The sequence below is a fragment of the Rhipicephalus sanguineus genome, chromosome 1, assembly GCF_013339695.2.
Source record: "Rhipicephalus sanguineus isolate Rsan-2018 chromosome 1, BIME_Rsan_1.4, whole genome shotgun sequence".
Taxonomy (NCBI): Eukaryota; Metazoa; Arthropoda; class Arachnida; order Ixodida; family Ixodidae; genus Rhipicephalus; species Rhipicephalus sanguineus.
Genome location: NC_051176.1, coordinates 88,865,939 through 88,891,653, shown reverse-complemented (window position 1 = coordinate 88,891,653; position 25,715 = coordinate 88,865,939). Strand labels below are relative to the sequence as shown.

The window sequence follows — 25,715 nt, the reverse complement described above, 5'->3', positions numbered from 1 at the left end:
TCTCTTCACCACTCGCAGGCGGCGACACCGCCCCGCCAACGAAGAGCACCGTGCGAGAGAAAATGTGCGATATATTATATATATATATATATATATATATATATATATATATGGCGTGTTCGTTGTACCTCGCACATGCGCGTCGGTAGCACAGTTGGTAGAGTGCCGGGCACCTATCGTCATGGACCGTGGGGTCGTGGGTGTGACTGCAGTCAATGAAACGTTTTCTTCTACTTTTGTCATGCGTTAATGTGCATTTTACCAAACGTTTTTACCAATGCAATAAATCCGCACTATTTTTGTCGAATACATTTGAGATGGTCGTCAAAATGGCTGGGGCGTTTAGCGTGGAATGACCCTTTGAAGAGTGGCCACCGTCAGCCGCACACTAGCTAGCTAGCCAACAACTACAGCAATGTTTTCTTTCAACACAGCACTACTCGGCAGGCTATTAAAGATTGTCTTAGTGTTTTGCATACTTACCTTAAACCATAACAATTTTTTGGTTGATTTATTCAACGTTTTTTTTTATCTTGTTGCCATTATTACTAAAGAGCACAATATCATCTGCAAACAATAGGTTCCAGAGATGTTCTCCGGTAATCTTTATTCCTACTTATTACCAATACAGTGGTTTGAATGCTTCTAAGCATGCAGTGAACATTGGAGAGGTTGTATCTTTTCTGACCTTATTTTTGACGCGATAGCGTTAATGAGCTTGTTTTGAAATTACACTATCCGCGTCGCTGTGGGTAACGGCGTAGTTGGTTGTGAGCAAGCAATCTGGGCTTGCCGTAAGCGAACATTCGCGATAGATGCTAAACATGAATAATAAAAAGTCTCGGTTCGAGTGGGAATCAAACCCAGGCCTTCTGTATGGCAAGCAGGTGCCCTCCCACAGAGACACGCCGTTGCTTGGAACTGCCTTCGAAAAACTGTACGAATGTCATGTAATGCGAGGCGTCTCCTTACTGCATGTAATGTTGCGCGGCAGAAGCGTGCAATCACGCCAAGACTAGTGACTTGCACAATCAGTTAGGGGTTTCAAGCCCTCACCCCCTATCCCCACATTACAAATCACTTATTTATTCATCATCAGCAAAAGCATCAAAAAATTGATCAGCGGCGCCGGATCGCGTGCTGCCTTACGGACGCGTAGTGGGCCCTTCGCCGATTCGCCAAAGGAAGAATGATGGCATAGTGGGCACTTCGCAACTGTGCTTTCAGTAGAAATTCTAGGATAGTTTTAAACGGCCAATGTTACTCGAGGATACACTCCTTTTCTGGCAGCATGGTTGAATAGTCCACCAAGAAGCGAAGCCTGGCTAGCAAATGATAAGGTGATTTGAACTGGGCCCCGTTACACTATCGCGGTGTACTCTTGAAGGCGAGGACACTAACTATCGAGGACCGCAAGGAGGCATACACTCACTTTTGTGGACTGCCCGATTCTCAGTTGGTGGGGAGGCTTAAAAACATTGGACTTTATGTCCAAATAATGTTTCAAGTCAATTCAAAAACACAAAGGACAAGCAAAACATTTTTATTATAGAGCCATAACAGGCTGCAACATTACTTCATGCTGCAGCTCCTGGTTATGGAATCGCCGTCATGGCTAAAAATTGCGAGAAATTCTATTGAGACAGACAAAATGTAAAATAGGCGTTTCTACAAGGTAGGTCTGTGCCTGATCACGCAGATACAGAAAGCTAGCGAATGTGCAAATGCTTGGATGAAGTAATGTTTATACGCAGTTCCATAGGACAATTCATTTGAAATTCATACACTGGTGTTTCAAAGTACCAGTACAAGTTGCACTAAATGAAGAATGCCTATATTAAATACCAGATAATGTGGCAAAGATGCGTAGACCCATAACTTCTGCTACCTCCCACACAGACATGATATTAGATGCCGCAACGATTTACCATTCTCACTAATTAAATTTTCTCAATGCACTAACTCTGGTCACTGCTTTTTGTATTCTACAGTGCGCTTTTGCTATGGCATTCGGCCATCTTGCAAACAGCGGTATCAATTTTCTGGGAATGACATTTAACGTGCCTATTGCAACGGGCTCTTCAGAAAAATCATGGGAGACCAGAAGCTTGCTTCATGGTGAAGCTTCAGGACAAAGAGCCCCTGTCCAGCTTAAAAATATTAGTTTCCTTAAGAATTAATCGACTTCTTTGCCAAAGTCTTCTATGGTGATTTAAGGAGTGAAATTAAGAAGTGCTAGCGCGTTTGCAGTCTTCATGCAGATGCGACACACAAACAATAGAAAAATTTAAAAATATACAACCGAACAGGCATGTCTTACATAAAACTGCTGTTGTAGGACGAGTGGATAAAATGCTACACGTGCCAAAGGCTCTACGGCTCACGAGCAATGCTCGTTGCTGTCGTCAGTGAAGTTTCTGGTCGCAGCAGCCCTGGCGCTTCGAAGAGGCTGCTGGCAAGCTGCTTCTCGTTTTGCTGCTGCAGAAATTGCTGGAACAACACAACAGAGATCAGTTAATGGCCCATACTAACTGTACCGCATTTGGGCTATTCCAGGCTTTCCTTGACTACGTATGTTTGCGAAAGTGAACACCCACCAGCTTGATTTTGACAAAGCCCAGTTTCAGAACCACCGAGGGCAAACTGACTGTCCTGCTGCTGTGCTGTAACATTTAGCTGTCCTGCTGTGCCACTTGGCCTGTATGCTGCACAAATCAATTCTGAGGCTAACTCCTGCGATTTTTTTAGGTGTATGAATCTCAATTAAAATCACTGGCTATGTTCCTTTGCACACTTTCACCGTTTATATAAAATTACAGGCTTGAGAGATAAGCAGATTGCTTACACATGAATTTTCTTTGATTAACTTAAACGGCCCACTCGACTACCCACAATTATGGACCACACTGATGTCAGCCTCGACACACAGACGTAAACACCGGCGGAGGTGTTCAGGAATACAGCGTACTAACCGCTGCAGTGTCGAGAAGGCAACATGGTGTGTTTGGCCAATACATCGCTGGTGTCCTTGACGTTAAAGATTTCTGAAGCTAACATTCAGAATTACTCCACAGTCGAAAATTTATATCGGCAAAGAAGCTGAATACATTTGTTTGCGCTATGTGCTTGTTTTGTATATCTCTGCGCCGTCGGATGGCACCACCTGTCCAGGCCACTGAAGTTTGCGACTACAGTCATCGGTAAGAGGTAAACGCTAAGAAGTTTATGGACACAGCAAGACTCATTGTTATGGAAAGAATGCAGAAGTTTGTGGAAAGCAGCGTTTAATGTAGCGGCCATAGGATCGATGAAACTTAAGCAAGCGAAGTGCAAGCCACCTTTCGCAAGATGCACGGCTTACGGATGGAACGTTATACATTGCAGAAAGTTTCCGCCCAGTAAAAGAGCGGAGCTAAGAGCTTTTTGAACCAGAGACATGGCATGAGTGGTCCGGTGTGTGTAGAGCTCAGCGCCTGCCCTTCGTGGCTTTTGCAAATTTCGGCCTTTGTTCCGGCCAGGCAGACATGCCCCACGACTTGTTTGTACCACCTAATAAGTCATGCGAGGAATGTTACTGTTGGGTTTGGCTGACCAGCCTTTTTGCTGGTATATATTAGAATTTCCCTGGAACTTCTAATATCAAGCGCGGGACAGGAACGTTTCGAGAACGTAGAATCGCCATTATCTAGACATGGTAAAAAATAAATTGCCGAAGTTGGCCGTTGAGGTCTCTAAACTGCACATTGTAGTGGTGGTGGTGTCCAGATTAACTTTGACCATGTTGGGTACTTTATTACTGTCAACCTTCTGCAGGAAGATGTTTCAGGAAGGTCTACAATGCAGAGAGCAAAATAAAAACGCAAGCAGTCAGAAACAGTCAATCTAAAAATTGCGCATCACACTCCTGGCAATGCATGATACCTACACAGTGTTCAAATTCACCGACATCGTGAAAAAACATGAAAAAGCTGTGCAAGTTCTATAATCCAATTACACGTGGGAAAATGGGAAAAAGGTATCCGAATGCGCTGTCATGAATATTACACGGATGGGAAACATAACTGCAATTGATTCGCCGTCTTCAACTTCCTGGGGTGTATACATATTTAAGTGTGCCAGTTTCAATTTCAATTTTGTTTAACATTTTTAATGGATAATCCCACCCAGTGTGTCGGAACGGAACAAAAACCAAAAACAAAAAAATGACATTTTTGACCAAAACGAAAACTTAATCGAAACTATTATTTGGCTCCGGAGTGAAACCAAAAATTACTACCTTAGGACGGTTACTACCTGTCCTAAGTAGACTTACTCCTTTACAACTTCCAGTGTCTCGCCACCTATCGCAAAGCGCTGTTCTCTGCCAAGATTGTTCCACATTAGTTTTATGCATATTAATTTTCAGACCTACTCTTCTACTTTCCGTATCCAGTTCAGTAATCATGAGCTGTAATTCGTCTCCCGCGTTACTCATCAATGCAATGTCATCAGCGAATCGCAGGTTACCGAGATACTCTCCATCAACTCTTATCCCTAATTCTTCCTAATCTAGGGCCCTGAAAACCTGTAAATACGCGGTGAATAGCATTGGAGAGATCGTGTCTAGCTGCCGCACGCCCTCCTTTATTGGGATTCTGTCGCTTTCTTTATAGAGGACTATAGCGGCTATGGATCCGCTGTAGATTTCTTCCATTATGTTTATATAGGCTTCGTCGATGCCCTCGGTATGCTTGCAGGTACCGATGCCTTCGGTATGCTTGTAGGTAGCCCTAAAAGAGATCTTTTAATCTAAACTCTCCTAAGATTCAACGACTCTTTAATCAGCTAGTCCCAGTTATCTGGCACGCTTTGATATGAGCCATGGGTGTTTCGATAACCCATAACACCCTTACCTACTAAAGGGTGTTTTAGTGAGAACATCACCTCTTAAGCGCTATTTGAGGAAGGGAAACACCCTTACACCCTAATTTTTGCAAATTTTAGTTAAGGCAAAAGGGTGTTTTGCTTTCTTGAAACCCCCCTAAGGGTGCAAAGTGGTTTACAGTGATACAATAATGATAAGGTAATTAGTAGGGGTGTGCGAATAGCGAAATTCAATCTCGAATCGAATAGTGCCGAATAGTGACCAAAAATGTCGAATATCGAATCGAATACAAAGGATTTTATTGAGAATTCAAAGGAAGACTTACTGTAATGCAGCGCTTCATCGTCATGAGTGCTCCAGGCCCTAAAATCTTCGGCCGCCCGTTCACAGCAGCGTTTTGACTGCGCGCCGGAACGATGGGAGTTTCTGAACGAGTGGTGCATTGCGGTAGCGGCGACTGCACAGCGTGAACAAATTTTCACATGTCAAGCCAATCACCAAGAGATTCGCGGGCCAAATTGGAGACGTTTCACGGCGCTTGCGGCATACGCGACCGAACTACGCAAGAAGCACGTGCCTTCGTTTCGGAAACGAAGTTGTGAGGGGCTTGATAGTGCGTGTGTGTGTTCTTTTTGCTTACGGAAATTGCATAATCTCGTTTAAAAACAACATCTGGTCGCTCTGAACCAGGATATCGGTGTGAAAGTTTGAACGAAAGGCGTACTGTAAAGGCGCTAGCGTTAGCCACCACACCCTAACCAAGTTGCACCCTTGACCTTTGTTGCGTTTTAGATATTCGTCATGTTGAATTATTCGAAACTTCGAATACTAGCTATTCGAAACTCGTATCGAATTATTCTGTTAGGTATTATTCGATTCGAATTCGAATATTCGCACACCCCTACTAATTAGCAGGCGATCAGCCCTATGAGCAATGGGACTTCGGAACTGACAAGTAACCAGAGGTGGTGGTGGTGTTGCAGCAGGCGGGGTTAGCCTATAGCCTTGCATGGCCGGCAATTGTTCCGCCTGAGCATCTCCTGAATTGTAGGGGTATGTCACCAAGTGTTGAACAGCCCAGTGTCTCGCAGGAAGACCAACAAAATTTCTTACACGCTCCTCCTCGTTGGAAGGAACACTGTGCGTTTGCTTCCTATTTGGACTTTGTTACTGGTTGAAATTTTTCTCCGAAAGATAGCTCTATACAGCTTCGCAGCCTAGATGCAGAGTTGGTCGATATAATGAAGCTCTCATTAATAGCTTGACTGTAGCTGCCAACTCAGTCTACCGAAGAAAGCACTTTGAGAGTGACGTCTGGCAGTTCGTGCGCGGCATTACGTGCTATAATGCCGTGGTAGTAAATAGTGTCGTTTATACTCTGGTTCTAGACCAACTTACGTTCTACGTACCAAAACCACGATATGATTACGATGCACGTCAGTAGTGCTGAAAACAAAGCATGTGCTATACGGTGTGCTACAAATGCGAAATTTGCCTGCGAGCCAGTGATTCGGCCGGATAGTCTTATGCGTACCTGATAGGGATCACCGTCAGTAACTTTAAAACCTTAGCTTTCTTAACAGATGACCTTAGCTTTCTTAACAGAATGCCAAAAGTTTCGCATTTAATGTTCGTGTCGAAATATCAGATGATGACGTCACAGATTTCAAAATGTTTCTCGTATTTTATATTCACATTGCCCAACTAAATTTTCTGAAACTTTGTATCTTAAGTCTACGGCTTCCTCAGAAGACAATGTACTTCACTTTTATCGGAATTACGTAGGCCTTACTATAAGCCGTCAAAAGCTATGACGTCACGGCGACAGGTACGGGAACTACAAGGCGTCGCCACCCGCATATACTTCTTGCGAGTCTTCTCGCATGCCAAGCGTCTTTTCGCAGCAAGCGTGGCGTTTTTGGTGTCGTGGAAATAATTTACTAGTACTAGAAGAATCAGTTGTCGCTTTAGTGTCCCTTTAAGGAGAGCGTGCTTGAAGTATAAGAACCTTACTGTTCTCGGATCCCGAGTAAGGTCCTCACGGTGGCGCGTTCCCGTGGTGAAAGCTCGATTCCGTTCCGTACCTCTGGAGCACTGACGTTGCAGGTTGTGACTGTACCGGAGGTGCGTGAGTAACCGCTGGCTGTGCTTGGCGCCCACGGACTGCGTGTTGCATCGGAGGACGCAAGGTGGAAGGCCCTCTTCGAATGCCACGCCCTCTTCCGGCCGTCCTTTGCGGAGACACGCGTTGCAATGTTTCTTGTGGGCCATCGATTCTTAGCCGAAAAAGTTCGCCTGGAAGTGACTGTGGACGTTGTCCAGTTGAGCGACTGGAGTCCCAGTTTCCGAGTGTTCGGTAAAGCGATGAGGGCTGTTGAGGCGTTACAGCAGCGGCAGGGGCATAACCACCGGCTTCGCCAGCGAGAGGATGATAACTAGATGCACTGTGTGATTGAAAAGATGCTGCAGAATTTTGCTGTCCGCTGCAATACGTTCCCGCAGGGTTTAGCTGTCTTAAAGCGTATTCTCGAGCAGTACCCTGGGCCTAAGTATTGACCAATGGCTGCCCATATGTCGTGTTCTCGTGTCGCGGCTGGTCAAAGTATTGAACTTGTTGCGAGGCATGTTGCACATTGGAGCTTGCGGCGGGGTACGAGTCTGGCGTCGGATAGGCGCGCGCGCCTCTTGGTCCTCTTGAGAGCTGTGGCTTCTGGACCTGGCATTGTGTTGGTAAGGACGCGGTGGTCTTCCACGATTGGGTTCTTCCATGCTGCATTAGATATACAAGGAGTGATTAAAACTTGTGCTAGCGCTAAGGCGCGTTATGCGAATACGAATACTATAGAATATCAAATATTTGAAGTATCGTTAGTACGTGGACTGGTCGACTTTCCTATTGGGGCTGCACAATTCGCGACCCGATTTGCTTTAAACGAAATAGTGAGCAATCAGGGCCCACATGACTACGCTTAAGACAATGATTTACCACAGTTATGGTTTTGAAAATTAATGTTCAGAGACGCAACACCGCAAGAAGGCAGGAGGTAAAGGGTGAGGCAAGTCCGTGCACACAGTACAATTCTCATGCCTGCCGACAAGCTTGGTTCGTTAACCTTTTATAGAAACCTCACGAGGACTTTGGCGAGCGCGATGTATTGACTAAGATGAGCTTAATCTGTAACAGCTCAAACGAACAAGAGATGAAAGGCAGTCTTGGGCAGTAACTAGTTACTAGTAACGCGTTACCGGTAACTAGTTACTTTTTTCAGTAACTTGTAACTGTAACTAGTTACTTTTAAGTTAGAGGAACTTGTAACTAACACTTTTTTCGCAGTAACTGTAACGGAAAATACCGTTACAGTTACTTCTGTCTTTATGAAGAATTATCCAACAGCAACACTTTTTCGAACTTTCTTCTTTACCATATATCCTCTCCACCCCTCAACTTTCCAGAATAGGGCTCCCCTCGCAGTTTAGGAGAGGAGGTGACTAAGCGTATTATCTTCCCTGCAGAAGACCGAGGTTGGAGGTCTGTCATTAACGCAACATGTAAATCAATCGTGGTTCAACTGAACAGCCTGCTAAGTTCGCGTCCGTTTTTAAATGCGAAGAATTTCTTAGCGAACTTCTGCGAGTTTGAGCGTATCTATCTATCTATCTATCTATCTATCTATCTATCTATATCTATCTTATCTATCTATCTATCTATCTATCTATCTATCTATCTCTATCTATCTCTATCTATCTATCTATCTATCATCTATCTATCTATCTATCTATCTATCTATCTATCTATCTATCTATCTATCTATCTATCTATCTATCTATCTATCTATCTATCTATCTATCTATCTATCTATCTATCTATCTATCTATCTATCTATCTATCTATCTATCTATCTATCTATCTATCTATCTATCTATCTATCTATCTATCTATCTAGCTATCTATCTATCTATCTATCTATCTATCTATATCTATCTATCTATCTATCTATCTATCTATCTATCTATCTATCTATCTATCTATCTATCTATCTATCTATCTATCTATCTATCTATCTATCTATCTATCTATCTAGCTATCTATCTATCTATCTATCTATCTATCTATCTATCTATCTATCTATCTATCTAGCCGCCTACGACTTTGTGCTCTCCTGGCTGTTTCGTTAATCGGATGTATACCAAAATTGGTATGGAATAACATGACCGTATTACGAACATATATGACAGGTCATCGCATGAAAATCATGACATGAACAGCATGATTTACATTCCACGGCCTTGGGGCTCTTGCGGCCGTTCCGTTAATTTCATAGATACCAAAACTGGTATGACGGGACAAGAATTCATGGCGAACATAATGACAGGTCCTAACGCGCAAATCATGACACGCGTGTCATGTGCGGCATGATTTACATGGCATGGTCTCGGGGCGCTCGCGGCCGTTTAAATGAATGGATATATACGAAAACTGGTATGACGAGACATTTCGACATGACGTACATAACTGACACGTGGTAACATGAAAATCATGACATGCGGGTCATGCACGTCATGATTTACAAGCCACGCTCATGACGCACTCGCGGCCGTTTCGCTAGGTTGATAACTTGATATACACCAAAATTGGTATTGCGCGATGTTACTGTATGAAGAACATGAATAACAGGTGGTAAGATGAAAACTATGACGACAACGTATGTCATGATTTACATGCCACGCTCATGGTGTATTCGCGGCCGTTTCGCGGGCTTGATATACACCAAAATTGGTATTGCACGACGCGACTGTATGACAAACGTTGATTAGAGGTGGTGACATGAAAACCATAACATGCATGTCATGTATGTCATGATTTACATGCGACGCTCATGGTGCATTCGCGGCCGTTTCGCAGGCTTAATATACACCAATATTGGTACTGCACGACGCGACTGTATGACGAACGTTAATTAGAGGTGGTAACATGAAAACCATAACATGCATGTCATGTATGTCATGATTTACATGCCACGCTCATTGTGCATTCGCGGCCGTTTCGCAGGCTTAATATACACCAAAATTGGTATTGCACGACGCGACTGTATGACAAACGTTAATTAGAGGTGGTAACATGAAAACCATAACATGCATGTCATGTATGTCATGATTTACATGCCACGCTCATGGTGCATTCGGGGCCGTTTCGCAGGCTTAATATACACCAAAATTGGTATTGCGTGACGCGACTGTCTGACAAACGTAAATTAGAGGTGGTAACATGAAAATCGTGACGGGCAAGTCATGTGCGACATGATTTACATGCCACGCTCAGCATGCGCTCGCGGCCGTTTCGCTCGCTTGATATACACCAAAATTTGTATTGCGCGATGTGACTGTATCAAGAACATGAATAACAGGTGGTAACATGAAAACCATGATATGCATGTCATGATTTACATGCCACGCTCATGGTGCATTCGCGGATGTTTCACTAGCTTGATATACGCCAAAATAGGTATTGCACGACGCGCCTGTATGACGAACGTAAATGAGAGGTGGTAACATGAAAATCGTGACGGGCAAGTCATGTGCGACATGATTTACATGCCACGCTCAGGATGCGCTCGCGGCCGTTTCGCTCGCTTGATATACACCAAAATTGATATTGCGCAACGCGACTGTATGACAAATATATATGACAGGTGGTAACTTGAAAATTATGATATGCGTATCATTTACGGCATGAATTACATGCCACGCTCATTGTCCGATCGCGGCCGTTTCGCTAGCTTGATATACACCAAAATTGACATTGCGTGACGCGAGTGTATGACGAACGTAAATGACAGGTGGTAACATGAAAACCATGACATGCATGTCATGTATGGCATGATTTACTTGCCACGCTCATGGTGGACTCACGGCCATTTCGCTTGTTTGATATACGCCAAATTGGTATTGTGCGATGTGACTGTATGACGAACATAAATGACAGGTCCTAACATGCGAATTATGTTACTCATGTCATGTGCGGCATGATTTACATCACACTGTTATGGTGCGCTTCCGGGCGCTTAGATAACTGGATATATACCAAAATTGGTATGGCATGACAGGAGTGCGTGATGAACATAAATGACCGGTCATGCAGTGTATACACCAGAATATACGTTTCATTGGCATGGTTTATATCACATTGTGTATGCACGCGTGCATGGCAAACATGCGATATATGGTGAACTAGATGCCATGGCATGAATGATTTTATTTGGCTCAAAAATAAACAAAGCGATGTATGCAGCTCTTTGCTGGCTGCTTCGCATTACATCGATTCCCACAGTGCGTGGGATCTGCCGGATTTTTTTTTTTCAGCATATATATCCTTTACGTCACTTGAGCATCTAGCTATGTTCTTGGTGTACAGGTGAAGGAGCATTAGGATGCCATGTTTATAGTCTCCCTCGTCTGAGGCTCCGAGCTAATCGTGTTTGACAGGTAGCTAGAAAACAGCAGAACGCGAAACGGCTAAGGCCAGAAATTCTGTGAACTAGCTAAGCGATATTTTAAAACTTCTTTATAACTGGTTGTAAAATGTTTACTCCGACTTAATTAATGCAACAATTATTAACAAAATGACAGACGTTTCACCCCCAATGCAGGTGGCATCCTAAAAAAGAAAAAAAAAAATGAGCCGAGGTCAACCAGTCCACTAGTCCCACATGTCCTTGTAAATGTCCAGTGGGGGGCCGCGGCTGTTTTTGCAAGCCGCGGCGAATTAACCACGATTCCAGGAGTTGCTTTTCCCCCACCTTCGTTCACAAACCGGCGTCGTCGCATTGTTTAGGTCAAAGCTATGACCTGTCATCCAGCAGTGCTCAACAAGCTCGGTCTTAAAACGCGTTGCATGGGTTGCTTTAGCGACATTCCGCTTGAGTTCTTTAGGCCTCGTTGATCATTTTCTGCGCGTTTCGCCTATCCCCGCATCGCACTTTTAGATACCGCCATGATCATCCGCAGGTGTGCAGTCTTAGGATTTCGTGAACACACGTTGTCATGTTCCAAGGTATAATAACGGGGCTTAAAAACGGTTTGTATGCCCAGCGGAGCGGAAGCTCTCCGAACAGAGTCTGACACACCTTAAACACATGGAGCAGACACAATGGACGTCGTAACCACACGTGATGCACTCCCCGCTGCTCTTCGCATGCGCTTCTGGGTATAGTTAATAAACGTCTTAGGATATACTGCCGTTGTTCCAGTACAACTGCCACGTTTTCCACTTCAAGTAAGAGGCGTTCAAAGTGATTGCTGGTGTTGGGCCCCCTTTTATGTTTCCTTCGTCTAGGGTTTTACGACGTGCAACCCTTATTAAATAAATTCTATAATTTGATTTGTGATCTATTATTTTATACAGTAACGGAAAAGTAACGACGTTACTTTTGCACAGTAACTGTAACAAGTTACTTCAGGAAACACTAACTGTAACAGAGTTACTTTTTTGGCTTAGGTAACTGTAACACTTTTTACTGGTAACGTGCCCATGACTGATGAAAGGGATATATATAGGAGCCGCTGCGTCCTGGTGGCACTGCCTACTGAAGTAATGAAGCAGTCATGCCGGATGCGTGCGCTTGCGAGGAAGTTTAAAAATCCAACGATTGCTTGAGCTAACTGCTGCACGGAGGAATGAAAAAGAGGGATGGGGGAAGAGACGCTGACACACATACACGGGTATAATCAGCTCCGATTTCAACGAAACCTGCACAGGCATCAGTTAGCTGCAAAAGCATGTTGCATCATTTTGTTTTTGATGTTTTAGATTAGATAATGTTTTCTTACTATTTGCTCCTAGCTTTACCTTTGGAGATTCTTTAATATACTTTCCTTTAACACTGTTTCAAGCCACTTGCATAACGAACGCATCAAGTACGATTCATCACAATACACGACACTACCAATCCCCGAATGTATATATACGAGACGCCACCATGTTTGAGGACCTACGTGACGACCTATGAGACGTGTTTAGTGCTGCAATTCTTTTCACTTTCGTTAGTGAACCATACGATGAGAGTGCAAGAACGGTATGACAAGAATAGACATTTATATTGTTTATAATAAAAAGTCAGTTTCGCCGCAACGGCGAAGCAATGAATGCGATAGCAATAAATTGGAATGTAACGCGAAGAACGGAAAGCAGCTCGAAATTGCCAGCGCGTCGCTCGAGCCCAAAGGACGCACGAAAAGAACACACACAGCACCAGCGCGAACTATTATGCGTCACAGCTCGACACTGGAAGCGCACTGCTCAAACATAAAGCAGGACGCACGAAACGAACGAACAGGTACATATAGGACGAGCGCGAACTAACCGTCTCATGTCGTTACTTATTTCTATTTGAACAGCGCGCCCCTTTCGCAAAGGCGGCCGCTGCAGCGTCGAAGCGACCTTCGTACGCTCTGTGACTTCAGCGCAGACATCGCGGGGAAAACACAAGACATACAACTCCCAGTTCCCTCCCCCCCGCGAGCCGCCCCCTTCTTTCCTCGAGATAAGCGCACGAAGGCGACCACGCCCTGTAGGCGAAGAGCAACGGCGTTCGCAAGAACGGGGCGACGATCTTTAAAGGGCGCCACGCGTGGACATCGCGCCATCTAGGTGGTAACTCAGAAAGCATGCTGATGTAAGTGGTGTATATAAATAGCTCGCCGTTAGCAGGCTGGAAGACTGAGCTGTTCGTGGCCTAACCGTCAACGCCGCGCGCTGGAAAGCGGGAGGTCACCCGTTCGATGCCGCGCGTCGGAAAGTTTTTCTGAATTATTTTTCTTTGTGGCTTTATATATATATATATATATATATATATATATATATATATATACGGTGCATGACGGCGGCGACGGCAAAAATCAGCCGAGACTGTCCATATAATTGCTATCGCAATATTTATAGTAGACTGGTTGGCATAACAGTCATTGCCTCTAATCAATAGCGGGGCCTCTGCAGAAGACTGTGGGTTGCACTACACGGCCTGTCGTTTGATACGTTCTTTATAGAGTTAGTTTTTATACAGTAAAGTACTGGGGTTGCATGTCAATCGTTTGCTTTGGAGCGTGTGCTCCGTGCAAGTTTAATAACCCGTGACGCGTAGTTCAGTGGGAGAATGTCATAACCAGAGAAGTATATCCTATGCCCCCTTACCTGCCGTGATGCAACACAGCTTTGCACCCTCCACCCCTCCCCATTTGAAAAAATCCTGCAGATGACTACATAAGAGTGACTAAACACATTATGAAGCGCCTTTACCATTCGGAAGCTTCTTCGGGAATTTTTAGAATTCAGGAACTGCGCGACAGGACAAAAAGATGACCAAACGCACACGAAGACTTCCCACTAACCATATCGTGAAAGTAGGAGACTGATAGGTTCTTCAAAATAACAAAACAGCAGAGCAAACAGTCACCATTACTATTTCCCCTTCTAGCGTTTCAAATCGCAAAAAGGGGGAGATGGCCGTGTCAGCTCTCCTGTGTATTTCTTTCACCACCAAGGAAAGAAATTGTCAGACTTGCGCATCCTGCAGGTCACTTCCTCCTGGGTAATGCATACGCGTCTGCTGTTTCTCAACAATTTCATTGCGATTGTTCCCTCCTCTGCTGTTTTATTTTTTAGAGCCTGTAAATAAACTGCTTTCACGAAATAAAGTTATTCGCTGTATGCGCTTTGTGTGTGCGTCTATGGTCCTGTTTTAGTCCCGTCTTTGCTCAGTTTAAACAATTTTCCTGAACCGTCTAGAACAACAGCACGCATTGCTTTTAGCATGTTGCAAAATAAGCTGAGAAAAAATTCTAAAGAACCCGGTAATAAATAAATAGCCAAGAGTCCTCGTGCTCAAGAGACAAGTTTCAATTTTTTTTTTTTTTTTGTTACTGGAATGGGATTGCAGAGAGAAGCGAGTTTCTTATTTTCGTTGACAACGCGTTTCATGCAAGTATAAATATGAAGCATTTTTTTCATAACCTAGATGTCGGAACATACTGTAAGTGCATAAACCACATTTGGCACCTTGTCCATCTAATTTTCTCGCTCTGAAACGGAAACAAGCGTTAAAAAATCGGCGGACCCCACAGCTTGTGGGAATCTGTTTCATGCGAATCAATCTGCGAGTAAGTGTGTTGCATTTTTCTTTGGCTTTGAGCCAAGCGTTAAGAGGTGGATCGAGGTGTTTTGTAAGTGTAGTAGTGTGCACATCGTTGTCTTATCAGGAACATCGACTACACTGGCGTTTAAAGGGTAACTTATGATCTACGTAACGTCAGAACTCGCGTTAGAACACATATGTCAGTATTACGGTGAGATGATGTAAATATAAGTAACTTTTTTAGCGTATTCCTCCGGGGTAGAGTAACGCTTGAATATAGCTTGCTGAATCGTAGGGATAAAAATGTAACGTTTATTAGACTGCTATAAAAGCGGAGCCAGCACTGCAGCCAAAATGCACCGACATTACGCCTGCATAGGGTCTTTTTCCAAAGCAGCTTCATGACCTGGCGTGGCTCTGTGGTAGAATACCCGACTGACACGGCGAACGCTTAGGATCGATTCCTGCTGGGATCCTGATTGTTATTCTTCGAATTCGCCTGGTCAACGCTGCCGATGTCTTAACGCTCTCGCATTCATATTACCAATGTCTGTCCTCACCGTTATTGGGAAACCGTCAATCACCTGTGACCAGTGCTGGGCAGTATCGAAGATACATGTATCTTCGATACTATCTTAGGTACTCTTTGGATATCTGGTATCTGTATCGCGATACGTCTTGCAAAACGAGTATCTGTATCTATTTCCAATACATTCAATAATGTATCGTGTATCTTAAGATACAAGATACTGCTATAGAAACACCACCGTGCGAAAGAATATAAACGTCGGCCGAAATTCCGGTTCTCAAGCTGATATTGCTGTCACTAAGCCACCTGAATAAAACTGTCGACAGTAACATCCTTGTATATTTCCGCCAGAGCGCTCCAGCGAGCACAGGCGATGATCTTTAAGCGTCCCTATTGGTGGAGCAGAGTCATGTGATGGCGCTCAAGCCATCGCGACAAAAACAAGCGTGCGAACGTCTCCGCGCAGCCTACCTTTTTTTTCTATATGTTTTCTTCCTTTTTAGTTGTGTTGATGTCATGACACTTGTTAACAGACCCTGCACTCTGCTGCGCACTCCAATGCGTGCAGCGTCTTTTGCACAAATTCTGATGCCTCTATTGGCCGCGAGACCTAGCGGCGAGCGGACGAAACCCCGCGGTGTGGACGGCTCCTTGCGTCGTCTGCTCACCACACCGTGTTCTCATGTGTGCGTACGTCATGATCGTCCTCAGATGACAGCTTATTCCGTTGTGCTAGCACAGCAACAAATGTTTATACTTACGCCTACACGATATACACAAGCATTTCCCCTTCCGAGACTTTTATGTGAGTGCATGCATACACGTGTCGGTATGGCGCTAGGTCGAACCATCGTACCGTCCTTTCGACAAAATAATTTCGATGAGGTTGCCACATTGTCGTTCAAGCACATCACATAGTGCATTTGCCGTCGTCCTAAACGAAAGAAGTACAAAATGTCGAGGTGTGAATGTAGAGTTTTAGCGACACCACCTCTTAAAGTGTTGGCGATTTTGAAATCATTCATTCAGTCATTCAGTTTATTTCGACAAAAGGAAAGTTTGCCTGGGTTGAAGGGACTAAAGGCAGATTACCTCTGCCTGACTAGGGTCCCTCCACCCATACATTTGCTCAGAAGCAGTGCAACAAAAAATACATATTTCTCATTTTTGTCGGAGGAACATAAAAACCGAATTCAAAAACTAGAAAGCATACCTGAAGACATACAATTTAAAATATCACGAGAAAGCCAACACCAATTTGCCCCTAGCATGACAAAAAAAAATATTTTAAAAAAACTGACACCATGAGAATATTAAGTCAGAAGACAGTGCTATACTGAAATACACATTTGAAAGAAAGAAGACACTTTTAGTGTTTTGTGCATTTGTAATATTGTGTAAAAAATATTTGTAATAGATAATATAGTTAGGGCACGGTACAAGAAAGGAAGTACACCTTAACTTTTTTCTTCAGACTGTTTTTAGCGTTACCATGTTCTAGAAGTTCACGGATATAGCTGTTGTGTATTAGATGAGGTATTTGATAAGACAAGGTTTGATTTCCATAAACTGTCCTAAATAAAGGTAATCGAAAACGGTCGAAGCGTAGATCATAGGGACTTTCACTTGGGTAGCAATGCTCCATGTAACTGCCAATGTTGTTTCCTATCTCTTTACTGATATATAAGGTGAGTTTAAGATTGTATAATTGGTAGACAGTGAGTATCTGAAGCTTGTAGAAAAAAAGGAGGAGCGTGTTCCCTAGGTTGCAGATTTTCTATAAAGCGTACAGCCCTTTTTTGTAAAACTAATAGCCTGTCAAGGTTGGTTTTTGAAGTAGTGCCCCAAATTAAAAGACAGTAATGTAGATATGAATGAGCTAAAGAATAATATAGCTGGAGCTTCAACCACTTTGGGACTAGGGACCCAAGTATGTATAAAATAGAAATTGATCTAGACATATTTGCATGTATTTTGTTTATTTGTGGTGTCCAGCTTAGGTGCTCATTGAAAAGTACACCTAAAAAATTAAACAAAGGGACACGTTGAATCTCGTTATTTCTAAACCAATGAAACCGCAAAGCATGAACTAGCATCTGCAAAGGCCGGTTACCGGTAAAAGAGACCTAAAACCAGGCATTTCTATAGTGGTACACGCGTATTCATGCAAACAGAAAAGCAGAGTGCGCAAAGTTCTACTTTATCTAATTACGCAGAAATACGGGCTCTGTTTTGTAGCCGCCAATGCAAGGAGTAAATACCTAATGGGCTCAGTCGCGCAACGCTCTTTATATTGTGGTATTGGCTGAACACAAGTTAAACACGTCCAAATAGAGCAAGAAAAAACATCGACCACAGTGCAAAACATTACTGTGACCAAAGGCTAGTACCCCATTGATTGGCAGATTGCGCCTCTCTGACACGTGATAGGGACGTTAGGCCCTATCACGTGTCAGAGAGGCGTCAGAGAGAAGCACCATTAGGCTGTAGTCAACGCACTTTATTCGCCGACAATCGACTCAAACCGCCTACGGCGAAGCGCCGCTGCGTGCATTTGTATACGCGCCGCCGACCGCCTATCCACGCTAAGACGGCGACGGCGCTGCCACTTATAGCCCGATCTCGTGGCGAATACTGTCACTATCGAAGTTTGTCCTGCGTGATGCTTCGTTGCAATGTCTCAAGAATGCAAGAATGGGGCTGCTTTGCGTGTCGCGCCTTTCACACATTAGCGATTTGAAAGATCTTGTGGATGCAAGCTTGACTTACATAGTACGATCAGATCGACTTACATGCAAAAGAGATTCTAACAACCGTCCCATTATTGGTGCTGACGTTAGGTGCAATAGAACAAGCATTTACGTAACAGGAAACATTTTGACGTACTGTATCTTTGTTCTTCCTGCTAAATTATTCGAATTTGATTGTTATCACAAGTGCTTTCTTTGCTGTCTTCCGTTTTTGCATCCCATACATTACCTAGTCCTCTGCATAGTTTTTCGCCCGTCTGTTTATTGTAATATGTCTTTTGTAACCTGCTACTAAAATACGTTCTTTGCTTTATTCTTATTTTTTAACTGTCTGCGAACGTGTTTTATTTCATATTTCGCGGGCTTTCTCTAAAAGCCCGAAAATATTCACCATGCAGCATGTACGCTGCCAAAAAAATTGGGTCGGTCGTTTTTAAATTCGCTCTACGATGTGTCGAAGCGCAGTTGGCCCTAAAGTTAATATTAAAAATGTCGCAATATCGCATAATTGACAGTATTTAATTAACCAGTTAAGCTTAGTACAAAACATACCATAACGAGTGCCACATGACGGCAAACCAGATACATTTGGTTTCATTCAGCGGCGGTTAACCACTTGTTTTTTTAATAGTGGGTTCTACTTACGCGAAACACCCTGCATACTTATTCACTTTGTTTAATACGGAACGACCTTGCTATTTGACTTAAATATATTCGTTTTCCTTTTTTTTAGGTCACCTTAAAGTATTCTTATTTTTACAAATCCGCAGGTAAGCAGAGCTAGAAGTGGCAATAGTGTGAATAGCAGTGATAACCTGCGGCGTTTTGTGCCGCTAGAATACGTCTGAGACGTTTCCTGGCGGCTCACGTTCTCAAAGAGAACAAATGGTAAAAGATTGCACGTTAGTGAATATGTTGCCAACGAACGCTTTACGCCAGCAGGTAAGTAAAATATGAAAAATCACTGCAGTTTTATGTCCTCAAATAACTGTGAGCGCGGACTATGTGGTTCATCGTCTGTACACGACGCGCCACAAACAATGTCGCTACCAACGTTGTTGCTGCTGTACACCTGTCGGTGGATGCGGTATTACGAAAACAATACGCTTTCGGACAAGGTAAGACTGCACAGCGGTATTTGCGCCATCGTGCGGTGGCACTTGCAAGTAGATGGTAGCCAGTTAGCTGGTCGCCAAGTAGGCGAGCTGGCAGCGACACCAATAAACTACACAAGTGTCAAGCAAAAACAACTAACAGCGCAGCAGTTAAAGAGCTGTCATATTAAGCAGCCAAACAAATCCCAATAAGTCGTTTAGAAATGAAACTAATACGCCTTGAGCAAGATTTGTATCTTGTGATACAAACAGCTATTTTGTTAAAATTAAACAAAGCTGGTCGCAGTTCAGAAATTTTCAAGTAAACACATTTCTACATAGTCCTTTGCTGCTTCATTATATAGATCTATAACAGCAAACTTGCAAATGTATCGAAGTATCTTAAGATACAAATGGGAGGTATCGTATCGGATACAATTATTCCGCGAGTATCTTGTATCTGTATCTCAAATACTTCTCGCCCGAGGATCTTGTATCGTATCTCGATACAATTTCAAAGTATCTTTGACCAGCCCTGCCTGTGACGCATACCCATATCAACACCGCCCATGGTGTACGGGTATGTGCCATACGTGTCTGGAGTAAAGGGTTTGACGAGATACGGGACAAAATTTTCACGTTATTGATGTCATGACCCGACAGTCACATTCGTCAAACCATGTTACCCTCCCATACCAATTCTTTGTCTACACCAAGTTAAGGAGGCGATCACGAGAGCCCCGAGACGTAGGCGGCTAGATAGATACGTAGATAGAAACGCTCGAAGTGCTTTAGGTTCGCTAAGAAATGCTTCGCATTTAAAATGAACTTTCTTTGGATGCAAAAAAAGTACGCGATACTCGGATTGCGTGGCTTCCGGCTGTGGCGTTGACGGCGAGAGCGTTCGTAACGCATGGTGAGTGCATGAGGTAGATAACCGTTGAGTCTACGGTTCTTCGTGGTGGCGGCGGAGCGCTGCCTCTCATGGCATCAAAACACTGCTCACATGCCGCGCGAAGCGGCTGCAGCTGGCGGGCGGGCGTTACGAAGGGTTGCAGCGCTCCACCGGTGCAAGCGAGAACCTTAAACTGAACGACTGTTTACCGGATGCAGTCACGACGCCGCAAACGCTCTCACCCTCACTGCCAGCAGCCACGCCCTCTGTAGCGCGTTTTAGTCGCCAAGCATAGGGCGCCTCGATCGCAACGTTCCTACGTTCAGGATGGTGACAACGTCTACAATTTGACCCAATATGGCAACATCACACCGCAGGATAGCTTCACTTATAGTGAACTAATACTATAGCTCCACTGAACAAATATGGCGGCGACGTTGTCAATGGGCGTCACCACCCTGTGCGAAGGAACGCTGACATCAAGGCGCCCTAGCAGATAACTTTGCGCAAATATTGCGCTATGTCACGTGAACATTTCGACGAAGTAAAAATGCAAACATACTGTAAAAAGAATCTTTCACCCCCATACACTATAGTGTTTTACTGCAGAGTGCTTGCCCCCTCCACCGTGTGCGTTAGGTTATGTCGAGATGAAACAAAACGTCTTAATGCGGTTTCCATTCTCGAAACAGTCAACTGACTGATAAGCACCCCACCTTGCAGTGCGCGAGAGGCCTGACCGTTCCAGTCTGCAAAAAAAGCCGGCAGATCCCACGCATTGTGGGAATCGATGTAATGCGAAGCAGCCAGCAAAGAGCTGCATACATCGTCTTGTATGCCATTGAGGAAAATGCGTGTCATGGTTTCCATGTTAACTCCTATTATTTATGTTCTTCACACAGTAACGTCGCGCAATACCAACTTCGGCGTCGATCAAGCTAGAGAAACGGCCGCCAGCGCCCCATGAGCGGGGCACGCAAGTCATGCTGTACATGACATGCGTGTCATGACTTTCATGTTAACTCGTGTTATTTATGTTCCTCACACGGTCACGTCGCGCAATACCAATTTCGGGGTAGAGCAAGCTAGCGAAATGGCCGCCAGCGCTCCATGAGCGTGGCACGAAGTCATGCTGTACATGACATGCGTGTCATGATTTTCATGTTAACTCGTGTTATTTATGTTCGTTACACAGTCACGTCACAAGACACCAATTTTGGTGTATATAAATCTAGCGAAACCGCCGCCAGCGCCCCATGAGCGGGGCACGTAAGTCATGCTGTACATGACATGCTTGTCATGATTGTCATGTTAACTCGTGTTTTTATGTTCTTCACATAGTCACGTCGCGCAATACCAATTTCGTGGTAGATCAAGCTAGCGAAACGGCTGCCAGCGCTCCATGAGCGTGGCACGGAAGTCATGCTGTACATGACATGCGTGTCATGATTTTCATGTTAACTCGAGTTCTTATGTTCTTCACACAGTCACGTCGCGCAATACCAATTTCGGGGTAGATCAAGCTAGCGAAATGGCCGCCAGCGCTCCATGAGCGTGGCACGAAGTCATGCTGTACATGACATGCGTGTCACGATTTTCATGTTATCTCGTGTTATTTATGTTCGTTAGACGGTCACGTCGCAAGATAACAATTTTTATGTATATAAAGCTAGCGAAACTGCCGCCAGCGCTCCATGAGCGTGGCACGTAAGTCATGCTGTACATGACATGCGTGTCACGATTTTCATGTTAACTCGTGTTATGTTCGTTAGACGGTCACGTCGCAAGATAGCAATTTTTATGTATATAAAGCTAGCGAAACGGCCGCCAGCGCACCATGAGCGTGGCACGTAAGTCATGCTGTGCATGACATGCGTGTCATGATTTTCATGTTAACTCGTGTTATTTATGTTCGTCACACAGTCACGTCGCAAGATACCAATTATGGTGTATATCAAACTAGCGAAACGGCCGCCAGCGCACCATGAGCGTAGCATGTAAATCATGCTGTACATGGCATGTGTGTCATGATTTTCATGTTATGACTTGTCATTTATGTTCGTCATACAGTCATGTTACGCCATACCAATTTTGGTGCACATTCGATGAACCAAGCGACCAGGAGAACACAAAGTCGTAGGCGGCTGGACAGACAGACAGACAGACAGACAGACACGCTCAAAGTCGCAGAAGTTCGCTAAGAAAGGCTTCGCATTTAATACCCTGGCTTTCGACACAGCGATAACTGACGCGAAAGACGCTCCGGGCGTAGGCATGCGCAGATGTTGGGCGGAGGGGGGCACGTCCTCTAAGGGGTCGCCAAGTCTGCCCCATGCCTCTACTCCATCAGATAATACCTGGGGTTTCACGCGCCAAAACCACGATGCGATTACGAGGCCTGCCCTTGCGTACGGCTTCGGAAATTTCGACCACCTGGCTTTTCACAGCTTAACGCCCAGAAAGCCGGGCAACAAAGGTAGGCTGTTGCGAGGAGCACGGCACCGCTAAATTTTCATTTTTCTGCTACAATTTCGAAGCTTGTTATTGTGGGGTGGAGGCGCTCCGGTGAAACTTTTCTCCGCCTAATGAAGAGCCATGCGAGCGCCTATTCACCAGCCGGATCTTCCAGCCTAATGCCTCCTATGACAACATCTCTGGTTGGAACGTCCCTATTAATACTAAAGGCGACGCGCGAAACTATACTCTGTTCCAGAAGTTCCGTGCAGCACTGTGGAAGGGTCGTGTAGCCTTGGCTCTGCTGCACGGAACTTCTGGAATAGAGTATAGCTCGAGAACGCGGAACAAGAAGCGGTGACAATCGTGGAAGTTTCCGACGCTAACAGCGCGTAAAGCCTGACTGGAAAGGCGCGTTGTACGCAAAAGTGAAATAGGCACTCATTCACGTGAGAACCGTCAGTAACGTTCGCAAGCGAGACACCTGCCTTTGAACCAGTGTTGTATGCGTTACCGATAAAACTAAATACGTTACTCGTTACGCTAACAAAAAAAAGGAATGCGTTACCGTCCTACGTTACCTACAAAAAAGGAAACGCGTTACCGCTACCGTTACCAAAAAAAAAGTAACGCACGTTACTTCTGCCGTTACTCCAGGGTCAGAAATTCGAGTCAGTGCACCCTGGCTGCAGGAACCAGAATAAGAGTTTAAGAAACCTCATTTGTATTTCACATAAGACCTCAAACCAAAACAGCGATTTTAGGCGAGTTACTCATATACTAGAAAACTTTGCACAAGTGTGCCGGACTTGAGCAATATTATGGTCGCCTTATGTTTACTGTAGAGTTGCATGTGATGGCTTATAACTTCGTGGCACATGGTAGCCGTTTCTCAAAGTGAACAGAAAAAGATTTTGTCATCAACGCTATCCGGAAAGAAAACATCACTGATCTCAACAAATATACAGCAATTCTGACGGCGTGCTTCTATGGTACAAAACATATGCGCAGATCTTGTCGGAATAAAGACATCCCTAAATTACATAGTCCCGAAAAAAATATTTGCAGCATAAATCATTTTTGCCCCCTTTAACCTCTAATTGTCGCGAAAATTGCGGGTTATGCGAAGGCATTCAAGGTCAGCCTCGCTCGCTCAGGAATTCAACCAGAAACTTATTGCCGCAGTTAGAAGCACATAGAAGCAAATTTTATTTTGGAAACGGAACTGATAAACAGCGCTATAGTATGGCAGGGACAACTTGGTGACGACTGCAACTTGTAGAAGTTAAACAACAGCTACATTTCTAAGCTGTCGTCGGACAGCATGCCTCGCTTCTTAGTGATTACGTCCGCAGAGGCAAATAGGCGCTCGGCGGACGCATTAGTTGATATTGCTATATTGTCAACGCCTGGCAAGCAGATAGCAGTTCGCCGCTGCGACATAAGGATAGCTCTGGAAATGTGGCACCTACGAGACGAAGGAGTTGTATGCAAGTCTTTCGGGATAATTGAAATAAAAGTAACGAGTACCGCGACACCTCACGTTACCGAAAACTTAACGTAAGTACGTTACCCGTTACAGTTAGGAAATGGTAACGAGTGCGTTACTAAATTACCAGAAAAAGTAACTCGTTACCGGTAACGACGTTACTGGTAACGCGTTACCGACAACACAGCTTTGAACATATACGCCTTCAGTAACAGGATAATTGCGGTTGAAAGGGCTCGCACAATAACGTTTGCTCGACGGCCTGTACCAGACAGCGCCTAACGCAAGGACCAAGAAATTTAAACAAAAAACCTAACACGCCGCTCTGCTCGAGCTAGGGCTCCCAATGACACGCCCCAGAGGGGCGTAGAAAGCTAAATAATTTGCTCGCAAGGCGTGCGAAACTTTCGGCTTACTTGTAAGGGCCGCTGGCGGTGAATCAATCCTTGCGCTCCGTCTTCGCGCTGCCTTGGCAGCTCACCATGAGCCCACTGCTAGACTGACGAAACTCGCTCAGCAAGACACCTCGGTTATCGAACCACGTGACCAAACTGTTCGTTAGTGCGCATGCCCACAAAAATACTGGTGTAGGCGAGGTGTGTTTCATCGATCTGATCATTTCTTTGCATCCAAACCAATTCCTGGCTGATATCGGTCGACCTTGGCTGATATCACGTGAGGCCGCGGCTTCATACGAGCTCATGACGTAGAGAAATAAGAATAACAAAAAACATTGAAGCAAACCTTTGAGAATACGCCCCCAAGTGTCGTTTGAAAGGCATGCATGTTGTTCGAGAGAAGAATGGTGAGAAGGATATGCACACGACACGAGAGTTATTGTACACTATTATTACCCCGTTTGTTGCCGGTGTCCAGGGAGAAGCGATAACTGAGGCATGCGCACTTACTTCGAGTGGTCCAGCATGCGCCCGACGTACGGCAAGTACCTTTTTGTCACGACGTCAGCAGCACTAACGGCGTTTAGGAAGGCGGTTCGCTTGCTTGGACCTTCGACCATGTCACATTTTCAGTAACTCGCTGAGGGCTGTTGGCACATTACAAAGATTCAAACCGCTATGCGCAGGTCTTTGAGATCGTTGTGTGGCTGTATGCACCGGGTTGCTCCATCTTCATTCTTTCTCATCGGAAATGTTCCCAGGCATGCGGTCGTTGATTACGAATGCTGTATACGGTGGAAGACCGTCCTCCAATATCAGTGAAATCCGACGAAGGCATCGATAAGTTCTGTATGGTTCGTCACCATGAAGTGGTCCGAAGCACAGCGCAGCCGTAAGCAAGGGCACAGGGGAAAGCGACAAACACATAGCGCTTGTGACTGTCCTTCGTTTCTTCTTGTGTGCTGCTGCGCTGTGTTCCAAGGCATTACATGGTAAGAACAATAGCTTCGCAAAAAACCACTTAACGCAGTCCTTGCATCGAATCCGAACATTCGTTTATGTAACTTGGTTAAATGGCGTGGCATTAAAATTAAAGTCTGGGGTTCTACGGGCCA

General features: G+C 44.6%; 1 long non-coding RNA gene across 1 annotated transcript; it reads right to left on the bottom strand.

The window, feature by feature from the left end:
- Window positions 1-1,736: 1,736 nt before the first annotated feature.
- On the bottom strand, window positions 1,737-24,815 carry LOC125758219 (uncharacterized). Its single transcript, XR_007415982.1, has 3 exons — window positions 24,619-24,815; window positions 6,878-7,634; window positions 1,737-2,490 (listed from the first exon to the last, which is right to left on the bottom strand). It is a non-coding gene; the product is annotated as an uncharacterized LOC125758219 (long non-coding RNA).
- Between the last annotated feature and the right edge of the window lie 900 nt (window positions 24,816-25,715).